The sequence below is a fragment of the Pleurodeles waltl genome, chromosome 7 (assembly GCF_031143425.1).
Source record: "Pleurodeles waltl isolate 20211129_DDA chromosome 7, aPleWal1.hap1.20221129, whole genome shotgun sequence".
In the NCBI taxonomy this organism is placed as follows: domain Eukaryota; kingdom Metazoa; phylum Chordata; class Amphibia; order Caudata; family Salamandridae; genus Pleurodeles; species Pleurodeles waltl.
In genome coordinates, this window is record NC_090446.1 from 1,025,108,312 (window position 1) to 1,025,129,693 (window position 21,382).

Below are 21,382 nucleotides of genomic sequence, written 5' to 3' on the forward strand. Positions count from 1 at the left end.
GTGAAGCAGTATTTCGCCAAACAACAAGGCAAGTAAAGCAGAACTTGGAGGATAATATTTCAAATTTACCCCCTTCTTAACAGGTTCTTTGTAGGAAGAATGTATTCATGACTCTGGGTTAAACTGTCAGCAAACATTTAGCAGGTATGACCATAACATTTGCATGTTAGGAATGTCAATAGGTCCCACATCCAAAGTAGAGGTGTCTGAAAATGATTAAACATCACCTATTAACACTCTAAATTATTCAAATATCTGAACAAATCTAGGTATGACAGTAAGGGTTGATAGTATTAATCGTTACATTCAAAGGATAGGAGACTTATCTACAAGTGATGTAGAACTACGTAAAAGTGTCCAGAAGCCAAATTGTAAGAAAAAGGTCTAAGGAAGAGGGATTCGGATCACTTGAGCTCCAATGAGATTGCTTCTCTTAAGATCCAATGTGTCAAGTTTTCCTTTTGTTTGACAAAGCTTTAGAGAATTCCATCTCATGATCTGGCATCTCGTCTAGGAATGTTTTCAGGGCATTATGATCATCAAAGATGTGGTATTACCCTTCCACTGTGATTCTGAAGTCCTGCAAAAGAAAAATGCATTTTCTTGTCCTTTAGTCTGTCACATAGAGCCAGAAATCTTTTCCTTGTTTCTACTGTTGTTTTGGAGTAGGCCTGTGAGATATAGATTTTTGATCTGTTCCAGTTGATTTGGTTATTTTTACACATGTGGGACAAGATGACTTCAGCGTGTTGAAAATGCAGGGTTTGCAAACTATTGACCTTGGTTTTGTTAGACTCCTATGGCAGGTTTGGATATTGGCACCCTATTTGCTCTTTCTAGTTCAAGTTTTTTGGAGAATAGGAGGCCTGAGACTTGAAGTAGCCAGTTTTTAAGAAAGGAGTTGCATGAGTTGGGTAAGCCATCATTGCTTTCGGGTCCTTCAGGGATTCCAAAAACCTTTAGGTTACCGCTTCTATTTTGGTCTTCCAACTCGGCAATGTCTTTTTTCATAGACTTTGTTATTGTTTGTAGAGAGAGAGAAGATCCTTTGTAGATTTTTTTTTACATCCTCCAGGTCGTTGAATCTTTGTTCCGCTTCCAATATTTTGTTGCTAACAGTGTTAATATCTGGTCTAATCGCTGTCAGTTCAAGTTGCATGGAATCAGTATTTTTTTTAGTAGATTTAGCAAGGTCATGAACTTCCGACAATTTCCTGAGGATCATGTCTATCTTACTATTTATATCAGCTTTACTTTTGATGGGAAAGCCTAGGAAGGTTGGCTCCACCTTAGAGCATTTAACATGAAGTGTAGGTACCTTCTCAGCCATATTGGAGTTTTGATCTGTGCCTGTCAGATGTGATGGAATGTTGGCAGAGCTTAGCTAGCAGGCCCACAGTCAAAGCCCATAGCTTAGTTCCGATTTTTAAGAGAGTAGATATCGAGGACTAGAAAGCAAGATAATGGTCTTGCGTTGATACCACATTCTCTATGGACTGCCAGACTCAGTTATCTTGCTAGCACAGGGAAATTAACTGTACTGGGTCTCATAACAGAACTGAGGACTGGAGTGGATGTATCTAGAGGTTGAAGTTCAAGCTTAATTTTAGAGTGACCCAAGTCAAATTTTCCTTTTATTTTGCAGAGTTATGTAGATTTGTTGTGTCCAATTCAGCTGTGCAACAGATCATTTTAGAGGCGTTGTAAGCAAGAAGAGATCACAAAGGTAAATATGGTGAAAGTTCATCAATGACGTTATGTTTGAGCATCATACCATGCGCTCGCAGAATGTTCTCTTTGCTGGAAGATATGCATCTTTGAATTAGAGTTGTTAGTAGAGATGTGCTTGTTTACACAGTTGTTTAATCAGCCTTGGATCGATTTTATGATCGGTAGTTTCACGGGCACTATCTTAAGGTCAGGCATGCCATGCTAGCTGCTTGTATTGCTTATCTTCATAGCAAAATATTATAGTATTGAGAAATGGTATAGAGCACTCTGATTTCTCAGTCTAGTGAAGATGAGCGCAAGGGATGCAACATTCAATCTTTAGCTTTCCAGCTTTATTGGAGGAACACCGAGGTCAAATTAATGGACGGTCATTGCCATTTTAAGAAGCTCGTACTGTTCCAGGTGAGACTTAAAGAAGAAATTTTAATGTTATGGGCAGATCTGAACTTCCTTCCATGACGGTATATTTTACAGAAAACCTTCCGGTGTCGGTATTTGTCTGGGGGTCGACTTGAGCAGTTTATAAAGTGATTGCAGTCATCCGAATGTTTTCGCGCCGCGAGGAGAGATGGACTCAGGCTGCCATGTACTTCTCTGTCCACTCCACGCATCCCCTTTTGCCAGCTTTTATAGCACATTAATCCTGATAAGTCTGGTTATCTTATCACTGTGAAAGGTGACCAATGATCACAATACCTTTATGTAGTGGCAGATGCAATGGGACCTAAGTAATGATGTTAATATTGTGCTACTGGTACCTGCAAAGAGAGAAACTTGTGAAGTTTAAAGCAAGTTTAAAAAGAAGGATCAGCTTTACTAGCCCTGGAGGATGTTGGGAAATGTTCTCACTGACACTCAGCGGTTTCAGTGGCATCAGCTTGATCACCAATGCTAAGCTGTTACAACGTTCCCTATCACTAGACGTTCAGCCATCTAAATTGCTCTTCATGTCAAGACATTCAGCTGCAGGTATTCATCTTGTGCATAAACGTAACCTCAGGCACAGTCATGAACTTTCACCTTCTAGAACAGTATACCCTTTCAGTTTCTGGGTCTCCCATCTTACCTTCTGTGTCTGGTTGTTTCTCAACCTGCAAGCCTTTGTGTTCGAGGTTGAGTGGATAGGCCTTAGTAACATGCAGTGTTCTAAGGAGGTACCTTCCTGTATTCGGCTTAGTCATAGAGGCTCCTCCAGAACTTCCTATGTCCGGCACTCAAAAACATTCTTTCAATGGTGCCAATTGAGGGGGTGCAGGATGGTACTTGGAATTCCTTCTTGGTACTAGGTTTTACTAGGGAGGGGTCACAAAAAGAATTGGTTGTAGCAACTTTAATGGTTCAGTGTGAAATAATCCAAACACTGCTGGATACAGTAAAGTATACATTAATGAAGGCAATAGGAGCACAACTCGGAAGATCCCAAACAAATTGACCGCCATAGCCAGAATCTTTAAGACCCAGCACACAGGTTCATTCAATTTAATGCATCTACATTCTACTTAAAATAAAACACACAGAGGATGTAACAAACATAGCCGTTTGGACTATGGAAATGCCCTACATGCAGGAATATCAACTAAACTCCTAACAAAGCTGCAAAGAATCGAGAACGCATCCGCCCGCCTCATTCTGGACGTTCCACGGCGCAACCACATCTCCCCCCACCTCAGAGACCTACACTGGCTTCCAGTATCAAAGAGGATCTCCTACAAACTCCTCATCTACGCACACAAGGCCCTCCATGACACAGGCCCTGCCTACCTCAACGACAGACTCACCTTTCACGCCCCCAGCTGCAATCTTCGCTCCGCCAGCCTCGCCCTCGCCTCCGTCCCCCGCATCCGCCGCACCACCGCCAGGGGAAGATCCTTCTCTCACCTAGCCTCCATGACCTGGAACTCCCTACCACTCCACCTCTGCCAGACCCAAGACCTCTTGACTTTCAGGAAACACCTCAAGACATGGCTCTACGACCAGTAGCTCCCCCCCCTAGTGCCTTGAGACCCTAACAGGGTGCATTCTAGAAATCATTGATTGATTGATTGATTCTCCCATAAACAAATTTGAGAGAGTAAAAAACAAACAATAACAATTCTTAGCAAACATTTCTGCCTCCTTGCTAAGGCACAATAGTTACAAAATCCAACCATGATCAATTTTAATGAACAGTGCTCATTGACAGATGCATTAAAAATTGACACATACAATTCAGGGAGATATTGTATGTTGCACAGCAAAATTACACAACCATCCTGGATGTGTTCTAATCCTTTTAGAACACCTTTTACAGTCAGAAATATTCCCCTATTGTGAGCAGAATAATTTTCCTTCCAAACCTGCCAACAATGAGATGAACTTTTAGCATTTGATATTTCCTCATTATGGAGCAACACACTATTTCCATACAATCCCAGAATCCTTCTGTCAAGCTCTAGGTGTCGAGAGAGCCAGGACTTCTTCTGCCAGAGGTAAGGGCAACCTTCCTAGTACCCATGCTGCCATCGGCGTAAGGAATATTACCAGTCAACAAGTGAAATCCAAGAAAGAGTCCCTAAGGAGGAAAAAGCTGGATAGCAAAAATCGTCCAAAAAGGAGAACAGTAGAAAGGTGATAACAAAGATGGAGACGAAGCAGAAGGAAACTCTGGGGTTGATGGAATTTCAGAAGTAGAACATTCTGGAAATTCTTCTGAATGCTAGAGTAAAATACCTTGGGCAAAAAAATACAATGAAAAAATACTTCCATAATGCTTTGCAGCGCAAGGAAGCGATCAAGCTATCCCAAAATTCCATTCCTCCATCTTGGATTCTTGAATCGAACATGTGGCATAAAACGCAAGAAAATGGCCGTCATCTTCGACTGAGATTAGATTCTCGAACTACCCTGAATGTCTCCTGGGACTCCTGGAGGTGCTATTGAGAGAAAATATGTCAGAGACTTTAGGACTTTTTGCCTTACACAGGGTCATCCCCAGTCTTTTTGCCTCCTTCCTCCTGATTTTTCTGACCTCTCGCAGTTGGCTCTAGGACTCTGAGCACATTATCACTGCTGACCATTGCTGAAGTGCAGGTGCTCTCCCATCTAAAGTTGGTATGATTGGCTTATACCTAATTGGCATATTTAATTTACCTATAAGTCCCTTGTACAGTGGTATCTCTATACCCAGGGCCTGTAAATTGAATACTAATAGTGGGCCTGCAGCGCTGCTTGCGCCACCCACTGAAGTAGACTTTCAAAACCTGTCTCAGGCCTGCTAGCGCAGGGCCTGTGTGCGCAGTTTTCTGCCACAGGGACTGGCATCTAAACTTACTTGCCAGGCCCAGAACTCCCCTTTTACTACATGTAAGTCACCCCTAAGGTACGCCCTAGCTAGCCCTATGGGCAGGGTGCCATCTATGTAGAAAGGCAGGACATGTGCCATATTGCATGGCCTGTCCTAGTAGTGACAAACAGCCTAACTTGGTGTCTCACTGCTGTGAGTGCTGCCTTCTCATAGGATTGCATTAGAAATGCCCTGCCTTATGTGTAAGGGGTATTGTCTGATTTATGAGGGGTAACGTAGGCATGTTTAGTATGGTTGTGATGGTGATAATAAATGCTGCTTACTGGTGTGGGTATATTTTTTATTACTATCACAGAAATGCCACTTCTAGAAAGTGCACATTTATCTGTGCTTATGACTCTGGTGTTTTGCAGCTTGTCTCCAATCCACGTCTGGGCAGAGTGACAGTTGGGGCTTTGTGCATTCTTTTCAGACAGCCTGTACACAGGGAGGGTGGAGATGTCACAGAGGTGCATCTGCATACTGAATAGTCTTCCTGGGCTGAGAGAAGCGAGAGGCGGGGCACACCTGCATTTGTAAAGACTGTGCCCTGGCCTCACACAATAGGGTCGTTAACCCCCCTCTGATGTTTGGAGCCTGTGCTGAAAGGAGAGAGGGGGCAGTCCCAGAACCAGTTGTAACTGGCTGGAACCTCCTCTCCCTACCATTGTAAAACACTGTAAGAACTAACTATAAGTACAGGGGAATTTTCCCCGCAATTTGAACACTCTTGGAAATTGAACCTGGACACAAGACGCTGCTGAATGGACTCACCAGGAAACCGCCTTGGACTGCTGCTGCTGTGCTAACCTGTGACCTGCCTGGTCACTAGGAGGAACTGCCATCATCTGCACCCCTTGTGCTGGCCTGTAGCTGGACCCACCAGCCTTGTGCTCCTTCCTGCTTCATTGTTCCCAGGGGCAGGGTGCCGTGGCCCCTGACCCCTGTAACTTTTCCCTGCACGAGGAGTGCTGCTTTGATATCCCCTTTGCGCTGAGAGAGCGCTCTTCTGTGCCCTCCGGCACTTCGAGGCACCTGTTTCATGCTGGAATGACCGCCGCAACCCGGGCTATAAGTATGGCCTTAGCTCTTTGAAAAGCGCTTCCTGGATGGCCCCCAGTAATCACGGTCCCCGGAAGGGCCCGTCAATGGTCTAGAGGAGGTGCGTGCCACCCTCTTCTCCTCAAAAGGATGTCAGAGGCCCCCATTTTGGGCATAGGAGCGCCAGGGGCCCCATTGTTCATCTTCTAGGCACTGGAGGTGCCTTCATCAAGCCAGGTACTGTTAAAGGAACAATATACAGAACACAAGTTCTTACTAGAGACTTCTTCTGATTTATATGTTTCCTACCTGTTTTTGATGGTGTTTCATAGGCATATGCAAATGTTACTTTTATGGGCATGACTTGCTAATATGTTTCCCTAACTTGCCATATTTTTTCTATTGTTCCTACTATGGGCGTTTTACGATATTCTTATGACAAGTGTTCTAATGTGATAACGTGTTTCCTGACTACTGCTTATGTTGCAGAATACTGAGTAACCTGTGTGTTATGTGTGACTACTGCTAATTTGCAGAGTAACTAATGTGTAACGTTCTGACAACTGCTAAGGTAGCAAGATAGTACTGATATGTGATGTTTGGTCTGATAATTGCGTTGTGTACAATACAGTATATTTTCATATAATCTGGTGTTGTGTTTCCTTGGTGGTGGGGATATTGTGTCACATGTGTGTGTGTGTGTTGTGCAAATGCTTTACACATTGCCCCTGGGTTAAGCCTGACAGCTCGTGCCAAGCTACCAACGGGGTAAGCAGGGGTTATCTTGGACGTGTAACTCCCTTGCCCTGACTAGAGTGGGTAAGTTCTGCCTGGCTGAGGTGCATACCCTAGCCAACCAGAAACCCCATTTCTAACAGAGACAAACGCAACAATAATGCCCATGTGCATCAAATGCCTGGTATCCAGCAATGAGGGAAGCATTGGTGGAACAGTCCTCGGCTTAATGCGTGTTGCTGCCAGGTAAGTGAAGCCTTCCTGCCACAGCAGTGCCCCAAACCACTGATACTCCCCCACTCAAGACAGGCTGCAAGACAAACAATCAATGGCTGCAGTGGAGGCTCTTGGATGGGGTGAGCCGTATGCTGAAACAGCACAACACTTCCTGTGTGCAGAAAACTTGGATTCTCTCTTGCTCACAATTACCCATAATGTATCAAATTTTTCTCATAAAACTTTTAGCATATATCTTCTCATTGTGTCTGCTTTTGTAGCATTCCTATTTGGCCGCAGCATGTCTTACAAAGTCAGTCATATCACAATGTACTTTTCCCCATCTTTTCATCAAACTTGGATATGCCACAGTGGAGGGGGCCCTCTCCCACAGTAAAATGAAAGTGGCTCAGCAGTGACAGAATGTAGAGTGGTCTGGTAGCTCCACAACAACTTCCCCAGCTTATGTTTCTAATCCAACCCACATCTCCAAACACCCTAATAAAACTTTCAACCAAAGCATTCACTTTGTGATGCTATAATGCAGTTATATGCTGTTTTATGCCCAGTTTCCTCAAGAATTTAGACATCGCCAAGGACACAAATTGTGCATTGGCATCAGTTTCCTTTTCTTTGGTATTCCTTCCCTCATGAAAACCTAATTAATAAACACAATGATATTTTCAAGCGTCACTTTACTTTCTATGTACATCTCTGACCATTTAGACAAACTGCCAATCATTGTTATTACAGCTCACAAATGGCTATACTCAGGGCCTAATTTAGGGTTTGGCAGGCGGAGTAAAGGCAGACATGGTAGAGGAGGCATATATGCCTACATTTTAAAACTAGAAAGTGGGCGATTTTGGGAAATGAAAATCGAGGGGATGTATTTTCCCCATTGACATACATTGACGCAGAGGAAAGTTCGGGAGGGATACGGTGAAAATAAAGTCATTTATGGCTTCAAAAATTTGAAGTAGTCTGTTTCAATCAGGTCTGTTGGCATGTATGTGGAGGGTTTTACATCCACCACTCTGCCTTTACTCCATACCAGGTTATATATTTCTGCCTAGTCTAGGAGCTCCTCTCCATGGCCAAGTAATCTGTCTTAAAAAGCCTTCCTTCTGCACATAGCAGCCCACTTTTAATTGGAGGAGCTGTTGCCCCTCCCTGACTGTACTGCCTGTCCCGGCGGTGCTCACTGATGGAACATGCTGATGGCCATGAGGCCTGCGGCTGAGCTGTGGCCTGCTTGTGGCATGCAGGGCAGCTTTTCCCAGACCGTGACTGTCACAGGGTGCTTTTCCTGGAACATGGGGTATGGTGCTCCCAGCTGCTTTCAGAGGTGATGGAACAGGCCCTGCTGTACTCCTGACTTGGGCCTCTCAGGAGCCCTTCCTTCAAGGTTGTTCTCTGGTGGTGCTACAGATCAACCTTGGTGCACACGTCCCTCCCCTTTCCCCATTTGCACAGCATTTTGCCATGATATGGAGGATAGTACTGCTGCCCTTGGTGGCACACCCTTGGCTTCCTTATGGGGTGGTGACTGTTGATACTGGCTTCCTTACTGGCAACTCATACCTGCTGCCCCTGTCATACCATGCAGAGCTGCCTGGCGGGGATTCCATGACCACTGCCTTTTAGAGGTGTCATCGGTTGCCCTTGGTGAAAAGCAGAGTGTTGGATCCTTGCAGGGGCACACCGCAGCCCCTCAACCAACTAGAATGGTGCACATCTTCCTTTTCTCTCCTACTTCTGGTGGGACTGTTTGGTGGGGTCCAGGAAAAGCCACTGCTCATCAATGTCCACTGCTGTGCCTCTCAACCTTAAATGCCTCCCCAGAGGGGCAACCCATAATCCTAATTCCCAGCATGCTGACCATGGGTAAGGACAGCACAAAGCAGCCTGGGCTGACCTCTGATACTTGCTGGCTCAGGTCAGAGTGGAACTGGACAGGGAGACTGGACCCCCTACCGCTGCTAATGGGGTGGAGACCCGTGACTTATGACTCCGGATGAGTTCCAACACTGTGGAGATCAATGGTAAGCTGGACACTCACTTCCTACCTTGAATTCATACAAGCCCATATCGACAAGCATGTTGATCGCTATAAGGAGGCAGAGGGCAGGCTCTCCACTATCAAGGATGGCAGTACTGACCTCAAAGCCAAGATCACCAAAATGATGCTTCACATGTACTGCTAGACGGAAACCTGCATCAAGCAGCTCCTGAAGGATTTCTTTTGCAGGGACAGCTTCTCTTCTTGTTTCATTTTGGAGCAGGCTCACAAATCACTGCCCCCGTTCATAGCCCCTGCCCACCCGAATGTTGCCCGCCTTCTCAGTTATGTTGAACGGGATGCAATACTTCTCCTGGCCTCGGGAGAATGGTTACCTATCCCACCAGGGCATGGTGGTCCACATTTACCTGGACTTTTCTGTAGTGGTACAGGAGGCCAGACGGGCTTTCCTTGAGGTGAAAAAGCTGCTTTGGGCCAACAAGATTCCTCATGACATGCTTTTCCCTGCTGAATTGAGGCTCCAGCTGGGGGGGCCACATCATGTTCTTCACATTTCCCAAGAAATCTGTATACACCATCTGGGCTCTCCCAGGGGTGTAGCGGAGAGAACAGCACCACCCGCTGGACCACTCCATGGTCATGGGCGCATCCTCCAAAGACCTGTACTATGACCTGGAATAGCTGTGGCCTTGTTCTACCCCCCTCTTGTATTTTGTTTTCCTCTGCAGTTTGTACTCACTTTATTCGCTTTCACATCTGACGTGGACCACTCATTTCCTCATTACTTGCAGCGGGTGGGCCATCTCCCACTATGGTAATGACGTGCTACTCTTTGCTGAGAAACATACTGTTTATTTCAACCCCATGATCAGAGACAAGATTCACTTTGGTGACTTCACTGATCTGCCTATTGATTGGAGAAAATCTGACACATTTCTGCTTATAGATGTTACTACCACAGTCCCTCTAGATTTCCCGCTGACATGGAAGCTTGATAAAGTTTGGAACTGTTAACGCGTCCTTATATGTTAATTTATATACATTAGGACTCGTTTTAGGCCGATGAATCTTTTGACCCAGTGTTGAGACACCGTAAGACAAGATAACTGATCAATATGTCAAGTAATACATCAATAATATTATCAACATAAATCACCACAATATATTTCACCTTAGACATTTGTTATATCTCCGACGCAAACCATGGCCTTCCAGCCATGAATAACCACACCTTTGTTAGAAGTTTAGTGAATTTTATTCCCTATTGATTACAATTTAATATCAAACGTATTAATCTCAAAACCAAGAAACCCAAGAACACAATCATAATATGATAGCGGCGACAAGCTTTAGATAATGCGAAGATTAAAACCATTAAAACATCAAGCAAAGTTCATAAGCAGCATGTATGGGTCAGTTCAGCATTGGTACAGCGTCAGTCAATGTCCGTTTGTCAGTCAAATGAATTTCTATCTAACCTCTGATTAGCATTAGCATGTTGGGCTTCATGCAAAACAATTTAGACATCAATTTGGAAAACATCTAGCTATAGAACCTAATCAAAATATACAGCAGTGGTACCTAGAAGAAAAGGCATATAGGTGAGTAAACAGTATAGTTACCCTCCTCTGAATGAGTCAGCATACAGGATCTGTCTTTGTCTTCAGGACATCAGATGAATCGCCGTCAGTCTATCTAGTCTAAGAGCATCGGGGACACTTCCCTCTTATGGAGGTAAAGTGAAATGGGGCAACTAGGGACAAGGATAGTTCATTAAGTCTCAAATCACCAAACAGAGTGACAGAGTTTCTGGATGCAATCGATATCATTCCCTACCTAGGTCTCTCGAGTTTTCCGTGTCATGGGTTTTTATCCCCTTCTGGGAATACCTTCCCCCAAATTTCTATTGGTCAAAAACTACACCCCATCGTCTATAACCTATCAAATTATACATTAAGTAATGCTCTTGTCCTTCATTTTGATATTCTTCTTCATTGTTATTGGTCTTCAGGATTGACGCCTTCCGTAGGTGGCATCCGGGGTTACTTCAGTTTCTGGCACCTTCTTCGGGTCAAGAGTTTTCTTGTGCATGGATAAATGTCCTTGAATGTTTCATTTCGAGATACAAAAGTGTAAAATTTTTATATAATAAAGCAGCTAGCATGCGGATGAGAAAGTACGGTAATGTATCCACATTGAAACATGAACAATAGCTGGGTCATAGTTCTCTGCAAAAAGTCAGCTTTACTGCAGAAATGGAAAAATACGCTTTTAATGAAGTTACACAGACAGCTCTTCGACTCACGTTAAGTTAAGGCCTACGGATTCTAACGAGTGCAGTTTGTACATGATTAACGTATTCAATTAATAAAAATATAAGCAAGCCCTTTATGTATGGTATTAGTGTACACATATATGTAAATTTGTATTCTATGCGTCTTATCATAAAATATTATTAATACAGCGTTCGTTAAGTATAAGCAGTTTTACGTCTAATATACTGTATGTAATGTTTAGATTACGCTCTCTCAGTCCCTCCTCTGATGACGCTCGTCATCACACAATCTTTCCCTTTAATTTTTCACCTTGCACATAATGCGCATTTCAACATCTTGCCCTTTATGAGAACTTTCCCATATTTCATTGAACATTTTCTCTCTTTCATGTTCTTCATTTCTTCTCGATCTTTTGGTCCAATTCCTTTTAATTTTGTCATTTATTTTGCATGCTCCCCACAATCCCAATAAACAAATTAGTACAATTGATAAACCCAACATTATTTTTGCAAGTACCCCATTCCAAATGTTGGTAAACCAGCTTCCCACTCGGGCAATTCCTTTCCCAAATTTCTCCCATACAGTGAGTTCTTTCAAATCCCTCAAATCCGTGCTATCTCTAGTAAGGTTAGTCAACATGCTTCTAATCTTTTTACTATTATCAGGTATGTACGTGCAGCAATGACGCTCATTGAGCATCTTGCAGACCCCTCCACTCTTTGCTAAAAGAATGTCTAAAGCAAGCCGATTTTGAAGAGTCATAGCTCTTTCTGCAGCTAGTTCAGTGTCCATCAGGAGTATTGCCCCAGTGAAATTTGTTAACATGTTATCCACTATAGTAGACAACCTTTGTATTTTCATAGAATTCAAAACAACCCCTACTGAAGGAATTATTGCTCCAAATATATCACCAATGACAGCCGCCACTGATTCTCGTTTTTGTCTAGAATGTTGTAATTCAGATGTTTTAGGTAATTGTTTTAAGTCATCAATTTGGTATATCTTTGGGAAAACTATTCCCAAATAACATGTCCCATACCATCCTCTAGGAAGACGGTAATAAGCATTTAACCCACAGATGCAATAGATTCCTGGAATCGCTGGGTCTTGTCCGTTCAACATAAAGGTCCATTTGCTCTGAAACAAAAACACATGTCTACATTCACTCGTTCCCACAAACAAGTTGTCCTGCTCAGATTTTGGCCTATATATACAAAGCCTACCTACGTGTAATGCATCTATAGCTAATTTGCCTTGTGTTTTGATTGCAGTATAAGCATAATCATTTGCATAAGTGTGTTTTTCTAATCCTTTTTCTAATTTCTCTTTCAGTGCTTTGCGTCTATCATCTGTGTGATCTAGAAAGCTTTTCTCTACAGGAGATAGCAAGCAAGTCAGATTATTTCGATGTGCATAAGCAGTTCCAAATGTGAGAGTTGGCTCAAAGAATCCTCTGACTATTTTGATGTTATGCTCTTTAGCTAGTCTATTCAAAAACTCAATCACAGGCACAAAAGAAAACACAACATCCAGATTTGAATAAAAGTATTGTACATGCTCTTGATTATAAAATCTTGTTAGTAGCAGACTACAACTTATTCCATAAGTGAGAGGAAGGCTATGATAGGTAACCCCCTCCTGTACAGATGAAGGAATTTTAGTACACACATAACACTCTTTCGCATCCATAGTTTGCACATATTCATTTAATAAGCGATAGAAGACATTAGTAGAAAGTTCCCCTTTTGCGTTAGTTCCCTCATGCATGTGTTTTGCATCCTGCTCAAATCTTTCCCACGGAGTTAATTTAGCAGTAGTAGTCTCAGGTTTAGAAGTTGCGTTAATAGTTTCTCCCTCTTTCCATGGCATTCCCACAATCACTCCCACAATCATTATTGCACACACAACACCAACTGTAAGACCTAACCAACCACACACTTTACTTCCTTTGCTACTATTATAAGCCATGTTTCTATAGAATCAGAATAGCAAATTAACAAGGGAGAAGAATAATAACTCTTTTTTTTTTTTTTTTTTTTTTCACGTGTGCACAATTATAGCGTCTTCACTCACTCCAGGACCTCTTTTTGTCAATTCAGGTTTAGCAGCTTGGCATAATCAGGTTTTAAGTCAAATCTGGTTTTAATGTCACTTCCGGTAATTTCTATAGTCTCTTTTTCTTTCTTTTAATTTTCAGAATTTGAATCGATCTTTTGTTGAATTTATTCAGGTACCGTAATACTGGCCTGGCACTTCTCGATCAAAACAGAATGCTAGGAATTCTTGTTGCCATTCAGATGTTGTAGCATATGCCCATTCGGGACCTCTGTATTTTCTGTTTGCGACTCTTTTTCTTTTTACTCGACGTTCCCCTTGTTGTTCTCCTTCACTTAATTCATCAGCTTGTGTAGTATTGCTTTCTTCCAATATAGTATCAGTTGATATTTTCCTTAACTCAAGATGTGACTTGTCTGGCCATTTATCATCTTTGTGTGTCTTTTCTCGAGTTTTCCTTTCAGAACCTTGGATAGCACTCTGCTCTTGTGATATGGTATTTTCTCTTGATGGACCCGCAACTGGTTCTGGTGAATCTGTTATACTCCGATTTTCTTCTTCTCTCTCTTCTTCTGATTCAACGTTCGGTTCAGTCTCTATTCCGTATTCCTCTACTTCTGGGAGAACCTCTCCTTGGCTTAGTTCTCCTGCTGCCTCTACTGAGATAGGCACTTCATCACCTCTCTCGAACTCATTGATTGTTTGAGGGACGAGGCTGTTCTCAGTGGGCTCTCTTTCAATCTCAGTTTCCTCTTGGCTTGCCTCTGACCCTGAGACTTCTCTTCCTGAATTTGGTGTACCGGAAACTTCAGAATCCTCTTCAACAGGACACAACACTCTTTTGGTATGGCTGGCGTGTATCCAGTTGGGAACCCCAGCACACTTCACAGCAGTGGTAGTTGTGAGGACTACCTGATGTGGTCCTTTCCAACGTGGCTCTAGACACGACTTCCTCACGTGCTTCTTGACAACCACCCAGTCTCCGGGTTGTAAGGTATGACCTGGATCTCCAATCGGTGGCAATGTGTTAGCTTCCACCTGGTGAGAGAAAGAGCGAATGACGTCAGCCAAACCTTTGCAGTAGTCCAATACCATATCATCAGTAATATTCACTAGTGCATTTGCAGGTACTGCTGGTAATCTCATTGCCCTGCCCATGAGTATTTCATGGGGTGATAGTCCAGTTTTCTTATCTGGTGTATTTCTCATAGACATCAGCACTAGAGGTAAGGCATCTGGCCATTTCATGTTTGTTGCTGCACACATTTTTGCCATTCTTGATTTCAATGTACCATTCATTTGTTCAACAAGTCCTGATGCTTCTGGGGGATAGCTACAATGCAGCTTCTGTTCAATGTTGAGTGCAACACACAAGAGTTTAATCACCTCGTTGTCAAAGTGTCTTCCCCTATCTGATTCTATAGAAACCGGAAACCCGAACCTTGGTATCAGTTCCCTAAGCAGTAATTTTGCAACTGTAAGGCTGTCATTTCTTCGTGTGGGGTATGCCTCAATCCAATGACTGAACACGCATACAATCACTAACACATATTTCAATCCTCCGCAAATGGGCATTTCAATGAAATCCATTTGCATCTTATTAAATGGACCCCCAGCTCTTCCAATGTGGCTCAAAGTTACCACAGTCCCTTTTCCTGCATTCATCTGTTGACAGATGATGCATCTGTGGCAGGTAATTTCTGCGGCATGCCTGAATTTTGGATTGAACCAATCAATTTTGAAGGACCTAATCATGGCATCCCTGCCCAAGTGTGCTTGCCCATGATATAGTCGAGCAAATTGTGACAATAAACTATTTGGCAGGACCAGTTTCCCTTCTTCTGAAACCCATATCTCATCAGCTCGTTGTATACACTGCATTCTCTGCCATGTGCGTTTCTCCTCTTTGCTAGCATGACTTTGTAATGCTTTCAGTTCATCCAATGTGTCAACTACTCGTAATGCCATATTTAACTGTACATCGGTTTCGGTTTGTGGCAACAATTCCCATTGTTCTTTAAACGATATGCAATTCAAGGCACAAAATCTTGCAACTTGATCTGCATAGCTGTTTCCCATTGACACAAAATCTTGTGATCTGAGATGAGCACTGCATTTTACCATGGCAATTTCCTGTGGTAACTGAATAGCATGCAACAAGTCTCTGATTTGTTCACCATTCCTCACAGGTGAGCCAGATGAGGTCATAAAACCCCTCTGTGACCAAAGTTGACCAAAATCATGAACAATTCTGAATCCATACCTGCTGTCAGTATAGATGGTGACTCTCAGATTTACAGCTGCGTGGCATGCTTTGGTAAGGGCAATTAATTCTGCCACTTGCGCTGAGAACACTCTTTCGAGCCAGGAAGCTTCGACAATGCCAGTTATGGTACATACTGCGTATCCAGCTCTTAAGGTACCTGTTGAATATCTTAAACAGGACCCATCAACAAACATAACGCAGTCATTTTCTTTTAATTGTGTGTCCTGAATATCAGGACGAGGTTTGGTGCACAATTCGGTAACCTCAAGACAATCATGCTCAAATTCTTCCCCATCTTTAATCTCAGCATTTTCATTGGGAAGCAAAGTTGCCGGGTTCAGCACAGTGCATCTTTTAAGGATAACATTTGGTGACCCCAATATGACTGTCTCATATCTAGTCAAACGTGCATTCGTCATGTGCTGTGTCTTAGTCCGTGTCAGAAGAATTTCAACTGAATGTGGCACCATTACTGTCAGAGGGTATCCCATTACTATGCCTTCACATTGTAAAAGACTTTGACCAACTGCTGCAACTGCTCGCAAACAACCTGGTAAGGCTGCTGCGACAGGGTCCAAGGTAGCTGAAAAATATGCTACGGGGCGATTTGCATCTCCGTGGACCTGTGTTAAGACAGACAAAGAACAAGCATCACGTTCATGACAAAACAACAGAAATGGTTTCTCATAGTCTGGCATTCCTAGTGCTGGTGCCCTGCACATGCACTCTTTTAGCTCTACGAATGATTCAAGCTCTTCTTTTGACAAGGTTATTGTGTACGGCTCATCTTTGATTTCCTTTCCTGTCAATTTTATCAATGGCTTTGAAATGATTGAGAAGTTGGATATCCACTGGCGACAGTAGCCCACCATTCCCAAAAACATCCTGACATCTCTTTTTGTTGTTGGAGAATTCATTTGCAAAACAGCTGTTATTCTTTCTTTTTAAATCCTCCTGGACCCTTTCTCAATCAAATGTCCCAAATATTTCACTTCTTTCCGACAATATTGCAGTTTTCGAGGTGACACCTTGTGCCCATTCTTTCCTAGATGATTTAGTAATGCAATTGTATCGTACCTACAGCCTTCTCTGGTTTTGGATTCAATTAACAAATCATCTATGTACTGCACAAGAGTTGAATTGAAAGGTAGCACAAGTGGTTCCAAATCCTTTTTCAATATCTGATTGAAAATGGATGGTGATTCTGAGAACCCTTGAGGAATTCTGCACCAACTGTACACTTGATCCAAAAATTTAAAACTGAATAAAAACTGACTGTCTTCATGAAGTGGAATTGAAAAGAAAGCTTGTGACAGGTCTACTACAGTAAACCATTCAGCATCACAAGGAACTTGGAACATTATTACCGCTGGGTTAGGTACCACAGGGCAGCACTTTATTACAATGTCATTTACCTTCCGTAAATCCTGCACAATTCGAACTTTCCCACATGGTTTCTTCAAACCCATGATGGGCGAGTTACATGGACTGCTCAAAACTTCCTTTAGGACTCCCTGTCTGAGGAAGTCGGCCATTATTTGTGTCACTTCAATAAGGATGTCTTGAGTCATGTGATATTGTGACATTTGTGGGAATACTGCATTTGGCTTAATCTGCACTTTGACTGGTTCTACTCCTTTGATTAACCCTACTTCTTTTCCGGTCAAATCCCACACTTTCTCTGTCACAGTTCCCTGTAATTCAGCGGGCAATTCAATCAGGGTTTGCATTGGGTACAAGGTAATCAAAGGGTAATCTTCATTTGTCTCTGTTTCTTCCTCAACTAACTGCTTCTCATCTCCCTCATCATCACTGTTTGTCTGAACTTCAATTCCATCAATGGAACAGGTAATCATGCACTTTGTCTTGCACAATAAGTCTCTCCCTAATAAGGAGACTGGACTTGAATCGCACACTACAAATCTATGCAGCCCCTGGAAGTTGCCAATTTCAACCTGCACTGGATCTGTGATCGGATTGGTCAGGTATTGATTTGCTACACCGACTACTCTTATAGTACGTCCGGAGAGAGGTAATTTTGGTACTTCTACACTTCGGACCGTAGAGCGTGTAGCTCCTGTGTCAACCAAAAAGGAGACCCTAAAACCCATCACTTTTCCCTCTACATATGGGCCTCTTTGATCTACTTCTAAGGATGCTGCAAGTCTGCACTCTTCATTGTCTGAGCTATCGTCTGACCAGTCTTCGTTCATGCCCTTTTCTCCCCGTAATGGAAACTGTTGTACAGTGTTATTTTGACTTGTTACTTGACCTGTGACCTGCTGAGGAAGCATCACCTGTTGCTGTCCCATTGGAGCCATCGGTATTTGCATTTGCTGTCTAGGCACCATGGGAGTCTGCTGTTGTACTGGTTGCATTTGTATTGACTGAAAACGTGGCATTTGCATCTGCTGCATGGGCTGTACCCCTTGCATTTGAACCATGTTATTCTGAGCATTTGGGTTTTGGTATCTTATTCGTGGACCTCGTGAATTCTGTAAAACACCGACATTTGTGCCCTGCTGAACTGCACCATCTTGCACCATATTCGGACAATCTCGCTTCCAATGCCCTACGCCCCCGCATGCGTGACATGGTGACATCTTTTTCACATTCTGCACATCATTTTGAACAACAACATTATTCATGTCTGAACCGCAGTTTATAAATCCTCTACCTCTACCTCTCGGCTGAGCCTGGAACACACCATTCATTTGCGGTTGCTGCTGTATCATCTGCTGAACTCCATTTCTCTGTATTCCAGCCTGTGCAGCCCTTATCTGCATCACCATCACCTTTTCTTTCAGCTTTTTCTGTTTCAACTCAATCTCATCGCTACAATATTTTGCATACTGAAACACCTCGTCGATCGGCTTAGCGTGCCAACAGATCAAATGATTCTTAATCATCTGGCTAACTTCTGGTCTTAAACCTTGGACGAATCTAAACACAAGGTGATTCATGTCCTTTGGTTCAATTGTCTCTGTACCACTGTAATGTTTGAATGCTTTCAACAATCTCTCATAATAAGCATGTATCGACTCTTTAACCTCTTGAGAGGTCCGGTCTATTTTCTGCCAATCGGTCACCTTCGGCGACACCTTTTGTTTCAGAAACTCAATTACTTTATGATAATATTTCATTACCTTCTGAAGGTGCTCCAGTTGCCTTGTCCCTTGCTGGCTCTTTTGTCGGCCAATCTACGCCTCTTTTGCACTCAAGCCACAAGTCCGGCGGAACAATGATCTCAAACAAGGTATTCAAGTCTTTCCAAAGACACTTTGCAAGCTTCACAAACCTATCCGTCTGTTGATACCACTCAATTGGTTTCTCTCTTAACCTAGGGTAATCGTTCGTAAAAGAGAGAATATCCCCTCTGGACCATGGCACATGTACTAAAATACCACCAGCTGTCTCTCTCATAGGTAGCATTTGTACTGATTCCAAGTCTGGCGAAGTCCCTGTCTGAGTTGTACCTGGACTATTGCCTTTTCCCTTATCTCTTTTCTTTGCCCATCGGCCTTCCCATTTCTCCAAAGCACCCCAAATTTGTGCGCTCTGTAACAATTCTCTCAGATGTGCTTTCATGCCTGTAGATCTCATGTGTTCAAAATCTTTTGAATCAAAATCTAATCTATAGCTTCTCTTCAGGTGTTTAGTGTTTCCGATATCAATATGGTATTTATCCGCTAGGTTGGCTAATCTCTGGTGTACCTTTCCCACTTCCTCAGTAATCTTGGGACACAGATATCGTAGCTCCGCCTCTGTGTATGATTCTAATCTGTTTACTCCCATTGTTCCTTCCACTAATTCAATAGCTTCTGCTCCTAGTCGCACCCAGTTTAAACATTCTTCTTGCTTTTCCTTTTCAGGTTCAATTGTAGTCACTGTAGTCTTTTGTGAAGTATGTGTTTTTTCTAACCACTCATTTAGTTGTTGCACGGTAAAACCCTGCAGTGAAATGTTTCCTGCATGTATCATGGGAGAGTGTGAAGCATTCGTACTCAAAGTCTGGGGAGTTAAAACTCCTAATCCTGCCTGTCGCATTGCTTCGAGTGGTGCCCCCATTGGACTAAGGTCCATTAGGGGTCTGGGTGGTATATTTACTTGCTCTCCTGAAGCCATTATCTGCGGAGTCATCATGGGCCCTCCTCTTATCGCTTCCTGAGTCATTACTCCCTGATCGCACATCCCTGACTTACCCTGTGCATATAGCGGTACTGGCGGACCAACAGTAATTGGTAATGATATAGCAGCTGGTGTTTGCCCTGGACCCAGGCTTCTCGGAGCGGCAACACCATAGGTCTGCTCCAGTGTTCCCGGAACAGGTACTAATGGTGGTCCCGCTACGGGATTGTATCCTGGTATCAGCTGTGGTGGCTGAGACACCAGTTTCGGAGTTGATTCAATCTGTATCAGTTTTGGCTTTGTATATATTGGGTCTTGTGGCACAATCAGATTCGTAGTAGTTTCAAGCACTGGGACATCTGGATAGATTCTTTATATCTGCGGTGGAGGCTGTAACTGTATCTGCATGTCTGGTGCAGTAGGTACATTGGTACTTTTCTGTGTCAAATCTGTATCACTAGCCTGCACTGTATCAGTAGCTCTCTTGTCCTGCGTCTGGTTCCCAAGATCAACACTAGTACTTGAAGCACTATCGCTCACCGCATACGGTGGCGGACGATCATGTAACAATCTATCCATGAACTCCTCATCATCTGACTCATTGTCTTCTTCCCAGGATCTTTTATTCTCTTTAGGTTTGCCTGAGTCTTTGTCAGTCTTGCAAAAGGCTTTCTTTCCCTGTGTCTCTTCTCCCGAAGTTATTGCTGGAAATAATTTCAGCCCATCTACGATTCCCCTTCTCCACATTTTACTCTCATTGTCCCACCTTGCCTCTGCATAGGATTTTTCTGCTCTTTTCAGTCTTCTCTGAAACCTCTCTTGTCTGTGTTTAAGAGCCATTAAATCCCAAATCGCTAAAGCCTCATATTGTGCCGGTCTAGGAGGTGGTTGCTGTGTACTCAACATCCATCTCAAGTTTTCTAGCACCCTTGTATTGAACGTTCCGTGTTCAGGAAACGCTAAACACCCCTCTTTCTCTGTTATCTTTCGCCATTGTTTCATCCATAAACAAGGCGCAACACCTTTTTCTTCCATAACTATATAAGCCGGTGTACCCTCAGGTGGTGTAGGTTCCCCGTCAGTCGCTACAATGTACACATCTCCCTTTAAAGCACTCTTAAATGCTTTAATAAAATTCATTTTCGCAATTTCTTATTTGTTTTGATCATAAGATGGCTTAAGTCCCAGGACACTCTTAAACCGCCCTTTTCTCAACCTATTGTCTTCCACGGACAGCAGCCAATCCGTGCACGACCCCTCTCGACATCTGACCTATCTCAGCGCGGCACCTCTGACGTCACACTCACTCACACAGCAGCTGACAAAGTCTTGCGGCTCATCCGCTCCTCACTAACACTTACAACTTCACACAAACTAATGCCAAATTATTGCAAGCCCTTAAAATGACACAAATCTGCCGGTTTACTACAGGGAAGGTAACACATTTGCTTCAGAACTTTACAGAGATTTCACTTGAAGCCTCGGCCGCTACTTTCTCTTTATTGGCTCCCGCATACGCAAGCAGAGTTCGACCCGCGAATTCTACTCTCGACTTGTCAATGACTTGTTCTAGTGCACTTTAGAATTCG

At 43.2% G+C, this 21,382-nt stretch overlaps 1 protein-coding gene across 1 annotated transcript in view; it reads left to right on the forward strand.

Moving 5' to 3' along the window:
• The window catches only part of LOC138245863 (ATP-binding cassette sub-family A member 9-like), a 2,236,336-nt gene that overhangs the window by 1,496,798 nt on the left and 718,156 nt on the right, over positions 1-21,382 (forward strand). The gene's annotated exons all lie outside the window — the stretch shown is intronic.